This window comes from Lynx canadensis, chromosome D2 (assembly GCF_007474595.2).
Source record: "Lynx canadensis isolate LIC74 chromosome D2, mLynCan4.pri.v2, whole genome shotgun sequence".
Classification (NCBI taxonomy): Eukaryota; Metazoa; Chordata; class Mammalia; order Carnivora; family Felidae; genus Lynx; species Lynx canadensis.
This window is the reverse complement of record NC_044313.2, coordinates 52,615,567-52,630,163: the sequence shown is the minus strand read 5'-3', so window position 1 is coordinate 52,630,163 and position 14,597 is coordinate 52,615,567. Positions and strand designations below refer to the sequence as shown.

General features: G+C 34.5%; 1 protein-coding gene across 3 annotated transcripts in view; it reads left to right on the top strand.

The window, feature by feature from the left end:
- ADK (adenosine kinase) overlaps positions 1-14,597 on the top strand; it is a 532,082-nt gene that overhangs the window by 276,837 nt on the left and 240,648 nt on the right. The window lies entirely within an intron of this gene.

Sequence of the window (14,597 nt, the reverse complement as noted above, 5' to 3'; positions counted from 1 at the left end):
TCCAAGCAGACGGACATTGTACAAAATACCTAAAGAATATTCCTCAAAACTGTCAAGATCATAAAAAAAACAAGGAAAGACTAAGAACTTATCACTGACAATAGAAGACTAAGGAGACATGACAGCTAAATACAAAGAGGTTTTCATGGATTGGATCCAGAAAAACAAAAGGGATATTAAAGTAAAAACTAGTGAAATCTGAGTTGTCTGGACTTCAGCTAGTAGTAACTCAACAAAGTTGTTTTCTTAGTTTAGACAAATGTACCATGGTCATATAAGGTGTTAATGTAGGGCAAACTGGTGTATGGGATCTCTGTTCATTATGTTTGGAGTTTTTCTGTAAATCTAAAATTACTCCCAAATAAAACTTTATTTTTTTTAAGTTTATTTTTTGAGAGAAGGAGAGAGAGCGTGAGCAGGGGAGAGGCAGAGAGAGAGAGAGAGAGAGAGAGAGAGAGAGAGAGAGAATTCTAAACAGGCTCCATACTACAATGTGAGTCAGACTGTCATCGAGAGTAGGACACTTAACCCAGTGAACCACCTAGGCGCCACAAAACTTTTATTTTAAATATATTTTAAAACATATTAAACATGTTTTAAACATTTAAAACATATTAAAAAACATATATTTTAAAATGAAAAATATATGAGGGGTGTTTGGGTGGCTGATTCGCTAAGCTTCCAACTTTGGCTCAGGTCATGATAATTGGGTTCATGAGTTGGAGTGCCACATTGGGCTGTCTGCTATCAGCATAGAGTCTGCTTCCGATCCTCTGTCCCCCTCTCTCTGCCCCTTTCCCACTCGCGAAATTGCACACACATGCACTTTCTCTCTCAAAAATAAACATTAAAAAAATTAAAATAAATGAAAAATATGTCTACCTACCACCTGTCTTAAGAAACAGAACATTTATTGGTATCTTTGATCTCAGTGTGTTCCTTGTGATCCCATCTGTTTCTCCACCCCAAAGATAACCATTATCTTGAATTTTATGATTCTTATTCCCATACGTTTCTTTATAGCTTAACCACATATGTATCCCTAATCATTCTGTCACTTCACCTCTTCACCTCTTACATAGTTACCATATCTTTGTCACATTCTTGATACTTCCTCCAGATCTACTTTATCATGTTCTGTCTGTCTTTAGTGGTGTCTAATGTTCTGTTTTATCTGCCCATTGAGTTTTAATATACATTTCTTTTTTTTTTCATTTTCATTTCTTTCTCTCAAATCTGCTTCTTTCATTTTGATAAACTCTTCATTGCTTTCTCCCATTTATAATCCTTTTGTTTTTTTAAGTATATTAAACATTTTCTATTTTGTGCCTAACCTTACACTTAAAACTTTTGCAGCTCTGATTTTGTTGTCGTTTCTGCTACCTCATACTCAAGCTGCCTGTTTTTTGTGTGTGTGTGTGAGCTCACGTTCATTATTTGTGGTAATTTCCAAGGCTGACATGAAGATATGTTTCCAAAGAGAGGATTTGCATTTGAATCTGCCAAAAGCCTGGGGATACTGTCAACCTGGGAACACGCTGAAATAAATTTCAAGCTTAAAGTTTTGTGGGCTGCATGGGTAGCATGAGTTCCAGATCCATAAACTTTCATGAGGGTGGGCTTCTGGTTAAATTTTCAGGGAAGATATTTTTACCTCCACCCAGCATCAAGTTTGAAACAGGCAAATTTCCTTGCTGATTCTTTCTGTGGAGTAAACATTGTTCTACTAAGTTCTACTAAGCATGCAGCTTTATATGGAGATCTCCAATTAGACTCCCTATGTTCAGTATACCTAGGATTTCTTTCCTCAACCTTGGGCTCAGTAGATGCTGATAAATATTTTAAAACTAGTTCTCCAGAGGAAAAAAAGTCCTGATTTGTTATATTTTTCAATTTTATATCATGGCTGATTTCAAGCTACCAGTGTGAAGCCACTGAACATGAATTTGGGGGAAAATATGTATACTTAGCTTCACAAGCTGGCTCCAGCATACCACTGCCAGCTCTCTGTACATGGCTGTGAAAACTGAAGCTCAGTTCATGGGTTTGGCATATCCTCTGAATGAAAGACATTAGAGTGTTTGCTTACCTCCCTGGATTTCCATTTTTACTTTGTTTTAGCTTTCTGAGTATTCTGTGTCAACCAAGCAATATATTTAAAACAAGAAAGATTCTTTTGTTTTCTATTTTAAGTTATCATTTGTTGTTGTTTTTAGCAAAAGGGCTGTGTTATACTACCTAAGTCAGCTTTACTGTCAGAAATAGAATTCCTCCTTCTTGTTTGCAAGTATAATTTATTATTTTTATTTTTTAAATGTAAACATAATACATGATGATTACATTAAGCTTGAAAAATATAAAAAAAGAATATTAAAATCCCTCACATCCCATCATACATGTTTATATTTTGCAAATACATGTGTCTTTTTGAGTTTTTACACAATTTGCATTATACTATATCTACTATTTCATAATACGATTTTCTTTTCTTAATATTTAATGAATGTTGGCTCATGTCATTAAATATTCCTCCACAATATCCCCCACACCAATTACACAGGACAGTAAAAACAAGTCTGCACAGATGAGAATTAATTTAATCCAGGAGTCCAATCTTTTCAGAATATAAAAATAATTTTCCTAAGATTATATATGGTAGCATATTAATAATTGCAAAATACTAGAAACTATATAAGTGACCAATCATAGGAGATTGGTTGAATAAACTATGGTACTACATACAATAGAGTACTGTGGAGTGGTTTCCAGGAAATACTACATGCAGAGGAAAGCACAAAAGAGTATATATTGCATATACCTTTTATGTAAGAAAAAGGAAAAATAAAACATGCATATATGCAGGAAGGATAAAGCAGAAAACAATAAAATCAGTAATTTCATGTGGTGGAAAAGAAAGTGTAGTGGCAGAGATACAGGAGGGCATGACACTTCCTGGAGTATATTTTTTGGTAATTTTGGTAGCATATTAATAACCTACCTATTCAAAGGTTAAATAAAAATGTTATCAGTAAGATATGGGACCTAAAAGTGTAAGCAGACTGAAACAAATGAACTTAATTAGCAAAAGTGAAATGAACACTATACTCATAATGAAGATAAAAAAGACAGGAAGGAAGAAGGGAAGACTAATCCAAATAATTTATGAGCACGGTATTGAACTACATATATCTTCAGTTTGGGGCAGAGTAGCAGAAGAGGAAAGTATTACAAAAAAAAAAAATCCTGAACTCTTTTTAGTACATTTGTTTATTTTAGTGGTATGGGCAAACTAATTCTGAAACTATTTTGAGCACATGAGTAGATGAGTTAATATCATTAGGAACTTGTGTTCTCACTATGGAAAAGGAAAAAAAAAAGGCATGCAATGTGGAGTGGGAGAAGACAGGGAAGAACCCTGGGAATGGATTATATTAGGGTATCTGTGTAAATATATACATTCATGTTTATATGTGTGCATATTTGTATCCGTATGTATGTATATGTAAATTTATTTACATATTATTTACATATTATTTATTATTTATACTATTTATATTTATTTATAAATATTTATGTATTTATTATATATTATTTATTATTTACATATTATTTACATGTGCATGTAAATAAATTTACATATACATACATACATTTCCTGACTCTATTGTCAAGTGGACCAAGTAGCAAAGTCACTCAAGTATTAATGATACAGCTAGCACCATTCCACTCTGTTAGTTTTCTAGGGCTGCCATATCAAATTGCCACAAACCTAGAAAAACAGAAAATTTTTCTCACAGTTCAAGAGTCCAGAAGTTCAAAATCAAGGTATTGATAGAGTTGGTTAATTCTTGGAAGGGCAGAGGGAGAGTCTGTCCCATTCCTCTTTTCTAACATCTGGTTGTTGCCTACAGTCTTTGGTATTGCTTGGCTTGTGGCAGCAAAACTCTGGTCTCTGCTTCCATTTACACATGGCATTCTCTGTGTGTTTCTGTGTCTACATTTTCTTTTTCTTATAAGAATGCTAGTCATTGGATTAGTACCACCCCAATGCAGTCTTGATTATATCTGCAAAAGCCTCATTTCCAAATAAGCCTACATTCACAGTTATCATGAGTTAGGCCTTAAACATACCTTTTTTTGTGGGACACAATCAACACACAACACCAGAACTCCTCATTGAAATGGCTGGCTCCAGGTCTAAGGCCAACTAGATAGAAGATGAACGTCTTGAAATAATAATTCAAAAAGATATATGCAGCCCTATGTTTATTGCAGCAGCATTTACAATAACCAAATTATGGAAGCAGCCCAACTGTCTATTGATAGATGAATGGGTAAAGAAAACGTGGTATATATACATGGGAATATTATTCAGCCATAAAAAAGAATCAAATCCATTTGCAGCACAATGTATGGATCTAGAGAATATAATGCTAAGTGAAATAAGTCAGTCAAAGGCAAATAGCTTATGATTTCACTTATATGTGTAATTTAAGAAACAAAGCCAACGAACAAAGGAAAAAAGAGACAAACCAAAAAACACTCAACTATAGAGAAAACAGAAAGATAAACATCTTGTGTACAAAGAGAAGTGCTTAAAACAATGATGGGAAGTTTATTGTAACTATATGGGAGCTACCTTGAAGAATCTCCCACTGGCCAAATCTGGGACAATTTGAGCATGAAAATAATTGAAAAAGTAATGAAATATAGACCACTGGGAAAAAAAAGTTATATGCAGCTGTAACAATGATAGATGGGAAAAGAAAGGAAGGGGAAGGAAGATGTCTTGCTCACAATAGAATGCTGATGTTTAATTGGCAAATGTGGAGTGTGTGCTTGAGTTGGAAAAACAAAACAAAATATTATTTTGGAGTCATTAGGGTGAAGATTAAATCAGGCAAAAATCATTAATGGATGCAATATTTAAGAGGACATGTTGGTGAAAAGCAAGATATTTGTATAGCCTTAAAATATCTTTCTATAAAATGTTTATTACTTGTAAGGGAGCAGAAAAAACAGCAATAATGCAGTGGAGAAGTCAGGAAACACTGGCCTGGTGATCAAAATTAACATCACCAGTGAGAGTGAGATGGCCCAGGTGTGCCTCCTGATAAGGTTTCCTCAGAAGGATACATCACCTATACAGTATTCCGACTCATAATGCATAATCTCAACCTAATAAAAATATTGGAATATACATATATATAAAGAAAGAATACTAGCAAACACAAATAATAAAGCAAGTGAGGTAGAAAAATATTGTGTTCCCTGTACTATTTTTATTTTTTGAAACATTTTCTACATTTGAAATAATTTCCAATTCAAAATTTAGATAAATTGTCCTTTAGTTGCAGAGGAGAAATTGAGAAAAATAGGTTAAAGTGGACTCATAATGGAGAGTCCCAAATGACATCTAGCCAGTCTTTTGAGGAGAGAATAGGGGGCAGAATTACTCCTTTAAATGCTTTCCAGTAACTAGAATTTTAATGGCATTTTTATTTTGCCTCCTATTCCATTATTTTTTTTTCTTGAGGTACAGTTGACATACATTATGTTAGTTTCAGGTGTACAATGTAATGATTTGAGACTTGTATGCACTGAAGTGATCACCTTGATAAATCTAGTGACCATCTGCCACCGTAAGAAGTAACAAAAATATATCTTTCCTTGCATAAGAACATCCAATATCCAATCTCCTGGCAACCTTCAGATACATGCCTTAATACCATTGACTTTAGTCACCATGTTGCACACTATATCCCCATGACCTAGTCACAATTGAAAGACTTTATCCCTGCCATCTTTTCATTTATTTGTGTCTTCAGTTTCTTTCATCAGTGTTGTCTTAGTAGTTCAAGTGTACAGGCATTTCATCTCCTTGGTTTAATTTATTCCTAGGTATTTTAGTGTTTTTGATGCAATTGTAAATAAGATTGTTTTTCTTAATTTTTCTTTTTCATAGTTTGTTATTATTGTATAGAAATGAAACAGATTTTTGTATGTTGATATTCTATCCTCCAATTTTACTGAATTTTCCTTAGAGTTTTTTTAGTAGAATCTTTAGGGTTTCAATATATAATACCATGTTACCTGTAAATAGTAACAGTTTTACTTCTTACTTTTGGATTTGGATGCCTTTTATTTCTTTTTCTTCCTAATATCTCTGGCTAGGATTTTCAACACTGTTGAACAAAAGTGTTGAGAGTGGATATCCTTGTTTTGTTTCTGATCTTAGAGGAAAAGCTTTCAGCATTTCAGCATTAGCTATGGACCTGTTATATATGGCCTTTATTGTGTAGATGTACATTCTCTCTATACCCACTGTTGTGAGAGTTTTTATCATAACTGGATGTTGAGTCATGTCACATGTTTTTTTCTGCATCTATTGAGGTGATCATGTGATTTTTAACCTTCATTTTATTAATATGTGTCATGTTAAATGATTTGTAGATGTTGAATCATATTTGCATCCCCAGAATAAAACCCACTTAATCATGATGTATGATCCTTTGAATGCCATGTGGAATTTCATTTGCTAATATTTCAGTGAGGATTTTTGCATCTATGTTCATCAGGAATATTGGCCCATAATTCTTTTTTTGTGGTGTTCTTGTCTGGGTTTGGTGTCAGGGTAATGCTTGCCCCATAAAATGAGTTTTGAAGCATTTCCTTCCCTTTAATTTTCTTTCTTTAATTTTTTTAAGTTTGAGAAAGTTAGGTATTAAATCTTCTTTAAATGTTTGGTAAAAGTTACCATTGAAGTCATCTGGCTATAGACTTTTATTTGATTGATTGCTGATTCAATCTCCTTACTAGTAATTGGTCTATTTATATGTTCCATTTCTTCATGACTCAGTCTTGTAAAATTGTATATTCTAAGAATTTATCTGTTTTTTTCTAGGTCCAGTTATCTTATAATTGTTCATAGTAGTTTTTCATAATCCTTTTGATAACCTATGGTTTCAGTTGGAATCTCTTTAATTTCTGCTTTTATTTATTACAGTCCTATAGCTAAAGGTTAGTCAGTCTTTTTTATATTTTCCAAAAACTAGCTCTTAGTTTCATTGATATTTTCTATTATCGTTTTCATCCATTTCATTATTTTTAAGTAATCTCTATGCCTAACATGGGGCTCAAGCCTACGACCCCAAGATCAAGAGTCACATGCTCTACCAACTGAGCAAGCCAGCCAGACATCCCTCATCTGTTTCATTTATTTCCACTTTGATCTTTGTTATTTCCTTCCTTCTATGAACTTTGAGCTCATTTGTCTTTTTCTATTGTTTTGAGTGTGAAGTTAGATTATTTGATGTTTTTGTTGATCAAGAGGTAGGCCTGTATTGCTATGAAGTTTCCTCTAAGAACTGCTTTTCCTTCATCCCATAGATTTTGGAAGTTATACTTCTATTTTCATTTGTCTGAAGGTATTTTTTTAAATTTCTCCTTTGATTTCTTTGTTGACCTATTGTTTATTCAGTAGTGTATTATTTAATCTCCATGTATTTGTGATTTTTTTCCATTTTTTTTCTTGTAACTGATTTCTCCTTTCACATCATGGTGATCAAAAAGATGCATGGTATGATATCAGTGTTCTTAAATTTATTTTCTTTAATTTTGTTTAATGTTTATTTATTTTTGAGACAGAGACAGAGCATGAACGGGGGAGGGTCAGAGAGAGAGGGAGACACAGGCTCCAGGCTCTGAGCTGTCAGCACAGAGCCCGACGTGGGGCTTGATTTCATGGACCACGAAATCATGACCTGAGCCAAAGTTGGACGTTTAACCGACTGAGCCTCCCAGGCACCCCAGTGTTCTTAAATTTATTGAGACTTGTATGGTGGCCTAACATATGATCTATCCTGGAGAATGTTGTGTGTGCACTTGAGAGAAATGTGTATGCTACTTTTGGATCAAATGTTCTGTGTATACCTGTTATGCCCTTCTGGTGTTATGTGTCATTTAAAGCCGATGTTTCCTTATTGATTTTTTGTCTGAAAGGTCTATCCATTGATTTAAGTGAAGTGTTGAAGTTCCTCATTATAGTATCCCTGCCAATTTCTACCTATAGGTTGTTAATAGTTGCTTTTTATATTCAGGTTCTTCTATATTGGGTGCATAAATATTTAAAAATGTTAAAAATGAGTCACTGGGTGACTCAGTCGGTTAAGGGTCTGACTTCAGCTCAGGTCATGATCTCATGGCTCATGTGTTTGAGCCCTGCATCAGGCTCTGTACTGACAGCTCAGCCTGCTTCGGATTCTCTCTCTCTCTCTCTCTCTCTCTCTCTCTCTCTCCCCCTCCCCCACTCATGCTCTCTCTCTCTCTCTCTCTCTCTCTCTCTCTCTCTCCCTCAAAAATAAACACTAAAAAAATAAATAAAAATGTTATATCCTCTTTATAGTTATGTAATGCCCTTCTTTGTCTTTTATTATAGTCTTTGTTTTAAAGCCTATTTTGTCTGATATAAGTATATATAGCTACTCTAGCTATCTTTTGGTTTCCATTGACATGGAACGCCTGTTTCCATCCCTTTACTTTCAGTTTGTGTGTGTTCTTACATTTTAAGTAAGTGTCTTGTAGGCACCAAAAAATGGAGTTTTATTAATCCATTCTGCCACTCATTGTCTTCTAATTAGTGTATTTAGTCCATTTACCTTTAAAGGTATATTCTTACTGCCATTTTGTTTATTGTTTTCTGGGTGTTTTATCATTCCTCTGTGTTCCTTTCTTCTCTTGCTATCTTCCATTCTAGTGATGACTTTCTTCAGTGTTATGCTTAGTTTCCATTATATTATGCTTTGTGTCTCCACTGTAGGTTTTTGCTTTGTGGTTACCATGAGGCTCACCTATAACAGCCTATATACATAATAACTTATTTTAATTTGACAGCAGGTTAAGTTTGAATGTATTCTCAAACTCTACATTTTTATTTTATGATTCTGGTGTCATGTTTTACATATCTTTATTTTGTGTATCCTTTAACTGATTATTATAGTTATGGTTATTTTTACTACTTTTGTATTTTTACCTTCATAATAGCTTTATAAATGATTAATCCCCTACCTTACTATGTATTTACACTTACCAGTTAGATTTATATATTTTCTTATTACTAATTAATGCTTTTCATTCACCTTAAGAAAGTCCTTTTATCATTTCTTGTAACGCCAGTTTAGTGGTAATGAACTCTTTTAGCTTTTGCTTGTTTGGAAAACTCTTTATCTTACCTTTAATTCTGAATGATAACCTTGCAGGGTAAAGTATTCTGGGTTGGAAACTTTTTTCCTTCAGCACTATGAATATATCTTGCCACTCGCCCTAGTCTGCAGTATTTCTGCTGAAAAATTTGTGTATAGTCTTATGGGGGTTTCCTTGTATGTAGCAAGTTATTTTTCTCTTGTTGTTTTTTAGATTCTCTCTTTATCTGTAAATTTTGACATTTCAATTACAAAGTGTCTTGGCATGGGTTTCTTTGGGTTCTTATTTGGACTTCTCTGGACTTCCTGGGTCTGGACATCTGTTTCCTGCCCTGGTTAGGGAAGTTTTCAACTATTATTTTTTCAAATAAGTTTTCTGCTCCTTTTTCTCTTTTCTCCTTCTGGGACCTCTATAATGCAAATGTTACTCCACTTGATATTTTCCTTAAACTTTCCTCACTTTTTAAAAATTCTGTTTTCTTTTTGATATTCTGAGTAAGTTCTCCTGCCGTGTCTTCTAGATCACTGATCTTTTCTTTTGCTCCATATAGTTGATTTTTCAGCTCGATTATTGTATTCTTCAGCTCTGGTGAATTCTATTTGGTACTTTCTTATATTTTCTGTCTCTTTGTTGAAGTGCTTACTGTGTCCATTCATGCTTCTCCCAAGTTCACTGAACATCTTTAAGACCATTACTTTCAACTCTTTGTTGGTAAATTACTTATCTCCATATCATTAGGGTTTTTTTTTGTTTGTTTTGTCTTGTTTTTTGGTGTTTGTTTTTTTTTCTCTAAAGTTTTATGTATTTCTGTTGTGTGGAACATAGTGCTTTGTTTCCTCACTTACTTGACTTTCTGTATTTGTTTTTATGTATTAGCTAAAATAAGCTACCTCTCCCAGTCTTGGAGGAGTGACTTTGTTAGGAAATAAAACTTATCTTTGAACCTTTCCATAGCTCATAGTTGTCTCTCCAGCCTCTATGATGGTGTAAGCAACCTGATTTATTCTTGATAAGTTCCAGTTGTTGAGGATGTGCCAAGACCTGTCAGTGTTCAGAAGGGAGGATCTCAGTCAGGTCCTAGACTGGAAGCCAAACCCTCAGGCAGCAGCTGTGAATGTATGCAATTAAATACAGTCCTTTGGGACCACAGTTATAAACTCTGCTGGCCTCCAAAACAGGGTCATCTAGAGGTGTCCCCTGGGTGAGAGTTGCAAAAACTGTGACTTTAGACAAGTGTATAAATTCCTTTTGGTGAGATACCAGCAAGCCAAGGGAGAGTGAAAAGATGGGGACCCCTGGCCTGTATTCTCTGAGAGTACCTCCATAACATCTAGATGTGTGGCAAACCTGAAGCCTGCCCCTCAGGCTAAAACTCCATGGCAATTAAATAAGCCTGTTTCACAGAAAGATTGTGGATGTGTTTCAGTCTGTGTAGTGCCTGTGTGTGGTAGCCTGCCAAGAACTGTCTCTCTGATTGTTATAGTCCTGTGGAACCCAGGAATACAGGTGCCCACCCTCCCACCCCTGCCCCAACCACCAGACCAGGTGTTCAAGGAGTGTTCTGTGTGGTCTGCTCATGCCTGCTAGTTTTAGTGAGGCAGCAGTAAAGTGCAGGGCTTAGACTCACCTGCTGGCTTTCTCAGTGCTGCAGGAGAATGCAGGGCCAGGATGCACTTGCTGATGCTATCTTATAGAAGAGCACAAAAATGGCACCTGCCAGAGCCTTCATCCCAGAGAGAATCCCAACAGGCCCCTGCCCTTCCAACAGACACTCTGAGATTAGCAAATGAATCTCCTTTATATATAATCTACTTACTTTGAAACTAGTGCTTTGCAGTGGTCACAGGAGCAGGTCAGTCTGTAGGAGAGCCCATTAAGAGAAGTATCTAAGTTCCTTATAGCCCTTCCTTATATGTCTCCTGGACATGAATCCCATTGGTTTTCAAGGCAGGTATTTTGGAGACTCACCTCTCCTTTGTAGGTCGCAGGCATTGGGATACCTGGTATGGGGCACAAATCCATAGATCCTCACAGAAAATCTATATTTTTGATTCCCCTCTCAATCATTGGTTGCCACACCAGGGGTAGGATTTTTGGTGAGACTGCATCTCTCCCTTTCCTACCTGTCCCAATGTGTCCCTTTACCATTTGTCGCAAAGAAGTTATACAGCTAGTTTTCAGGTCTTTTTCACGGGATTGTCTATATGTAGCACCACATGCACATTCCATATGTAGTTCCATATGTAGATTCAGTGTGTCCATAGAAAGAGGTGAGTTTAGAATCTAATTATGCCACTATTTTGGTACACTCCCCTCCAGCTACTTCTCTAAGAGAATATTATTCGTGCTGTTCAGTTAGGAAACTGATAATTGTGAAATGTCTTTTTATATTGACTATATGTTTCTTATAGTACCAAATTATGTTACCTAGAATTACCTTCAGAGTTAACACATGGTAGTAGTTTAATATGTGGTTGTATATATAGTTCATATGCATATTATATTTATATGTGTTTGTGTATGTATATATGTGTTTATATGTGTGTGTGTGTGTATATATATATATATACACACAGTGGTTACATAGTGGTTTATACATAGTTTTATTTATATAATTGTATCTTCCAATAAAATATGCGTTCTTTACATTAATTCTGAACTCTTTTTTATATGGATGCAAAATAATGTTAGAATTACTTGAAGTTACCAGCAAATTCTTCAGACAAGTTGCTTGATTAGCATAATTCATATCTGTAGGTAGAAGTAGGGAAGGAAAAGATTAAAAGTATATCTGTCAGCTCTTTTAGTCATGTTGAGTTTAATACTAATGTATTTTAAGCCAGGAAAGTTTTCATGAGAAGGGAGGAAAGAAGGAAGTACTCTTTAATACAGAGGGAAATTTTTGTTTTCAACTATAATCAATTTTACAAATATAAAAAATTTTATCTATAGGTGTTCTCAAACTTGGAGATTAAGAAGAGTGATTTTGTCAATATACTAAAGGCAAATATGTCTCAAGAGCATTCATTTGTTTGTTCCACAAATATTTATCAAGTGCTTATTATGTACCAGGTAGTTTTAGGCATTAAGAATACAGCTGTGAATAAAGATCATATATTTTAATGGACAATATAACAGACATCATTTTCTAAAGAATTGTTAATAGTAGATATTTATATTTATATAACACTTACTCTGTGCTACATACAATTCTAATATTTTTAAATATATTGATTTACTTCAAATAACCTTATTAAGGTAGGAAATACTATTGCCTCCATTTTATAGATGAATAAACAGAGCCATAGAGATGTTCATTAACTCGTTCCAGATCTCACAGCTGGTAAGCTGCCAACCCAAGATTTGAACCCATTCAGTTGGCTCCTGTGTTCAATCTTTTTTTTTAACTAAATTTTTATTTTGAGGTAATTGAAGATTCACATGCAACTGTAACAAATAATACAGAAAAATATCATACGCCCTTTACACAGGTTTTCCCAAAGGTAACCTGTACAAAACTATAGTACACTATCACAACTCTTATATTGACATTGATAGAATCCAAATACCAAACATATCCCTTACAAGGATCCCTCATTGTCTTAGTTCAGGCTACTGTAACAAAATACTATAAATTACGTGGCTTAAACAATAGAAGTTTGTTTCTAACAGTTCTCAAGTTTGCAAAGTCCCAAGATCAGGGTGACAGTGTGGTTGAGTTCTGATAAGGGTTTTCTTCCTCGCTTGCCAAGGAGTATCTTTTTACTATAGCCCTACATGGTAGAGAGAAAGTATCATCTCTCTTGTCTTTTCTTACAAGGGCACTAATCCCATTCATGAGGGCTCTATTCTTAGGACCTGATTACTTCCAAAGACCCCTCCTTAAAAAACATAATGTTGGAGATTGGGACTTCACTATATGAATTTGGAGAGACACAAATATTCAGTCCATAATACTCATGTTGTCCCTTCATACCCACTTCCCTTCTGCCCCAGTCCTCCCAACCCCCCAACTTAATCCCTGGCAACCTCTAATCCTGGCACTTCTCATCCTATTTTGTTGTTTTATGGTTGACTAAAAGACAGTATTAATCTCCCTTATTTCCATTTTTTTGAGGGATGTCTCACATTGCATCCTTGTACTGACAATAGTAATAAATACCTATAGACAATTTTTTTTATTGGGGTAAATTTAACACTGCTATTACTGTTATTGAAACATTGTTTAGTGATATTCATTCCGAATTGTCAAGGACATTAGTGAATCTTGAACAAAATATTGAGTGGAACCTTCTCTACATTCTGTTCTTTTGGATATAGATGTAGCTGTAAATGTTTCAAATTCATTGTCTTCTTTCATCAATTCTGTGAATATAATCAGTTTTCTTCATGTCTAAAGATCATCATTTACAGTATCTGTTATTTATTGGGCATTTATATGGTCTATTCTATGGTACATTTCTTTCCTTTTATTTTAGTTGACTCCAAACTGCTCTGTCTTTTGAATGCATATAGATATTTTGTAATAATTTTACCACTTCTAGAGCTGGTATGTATCATCACTAACAACCTTCTTTTTTTATTATTTCTAATTGTGTAGGGTATGAAAAATCTTATTAGATAGGTATCATTTTTAGAAAAGAGTAAGTAAGTCAAGTACTAAATATTTAAGTGTTTGACTACCCTGCAACCTTTTCTGCTTCCTGAGCCTCATTTGTTCTCTGCCTTCCTGAGGTTTCCTTTCATTAACTGTAAGGCTTTATTCAACAAGGTGACGACTCATCAGCAGTTGTTCCATGTGTTTTTTACTTGGAAGTCCTTTGGTTCAATGCAAGCAAACACTGCCCATTAATTAGCAATCCAACATAGAATTATTCTGTTGATGAGAAAATTAGCAAAATGGATCATCCATAAGTGTTTATACTGCAAACAGTGAATCGAAATGTCATAATCTCATTTCATTAAGAAATTTACATACACATCAGATTTTTGAGTGCTCATTCATGATGAAAGTCTACTTCCACACTGTTTGTGTTTGGAAACATTCAATAGCCAGTCTTGAATTTAAAAATTTAATTGAATGCTTAAAGAATTACAAGTGTTCCTTTCCTTAGCTCTAATGCTAACCAGAGTGCTTTTCTAAACTGCTGAGAATGGACTGAAGATTCTGCTGAGGGCTGTAGATACTTATCTGCCTAATTGAGCCATCATTTGTTGACATGAGAAAAACCACGTGACCTGCTTTAATGCATTTCTCAGTAACAGCAGGAGGCTAGAATGTAGTTCATCCAAAAGTAAAACCAGCAGCAATATTATTAGACATGTGAAACTAGCATTGATTATGGATGGTTTTAGTAAAAGAATAGTAATATAAAAGCATATAGTTATATAAACAG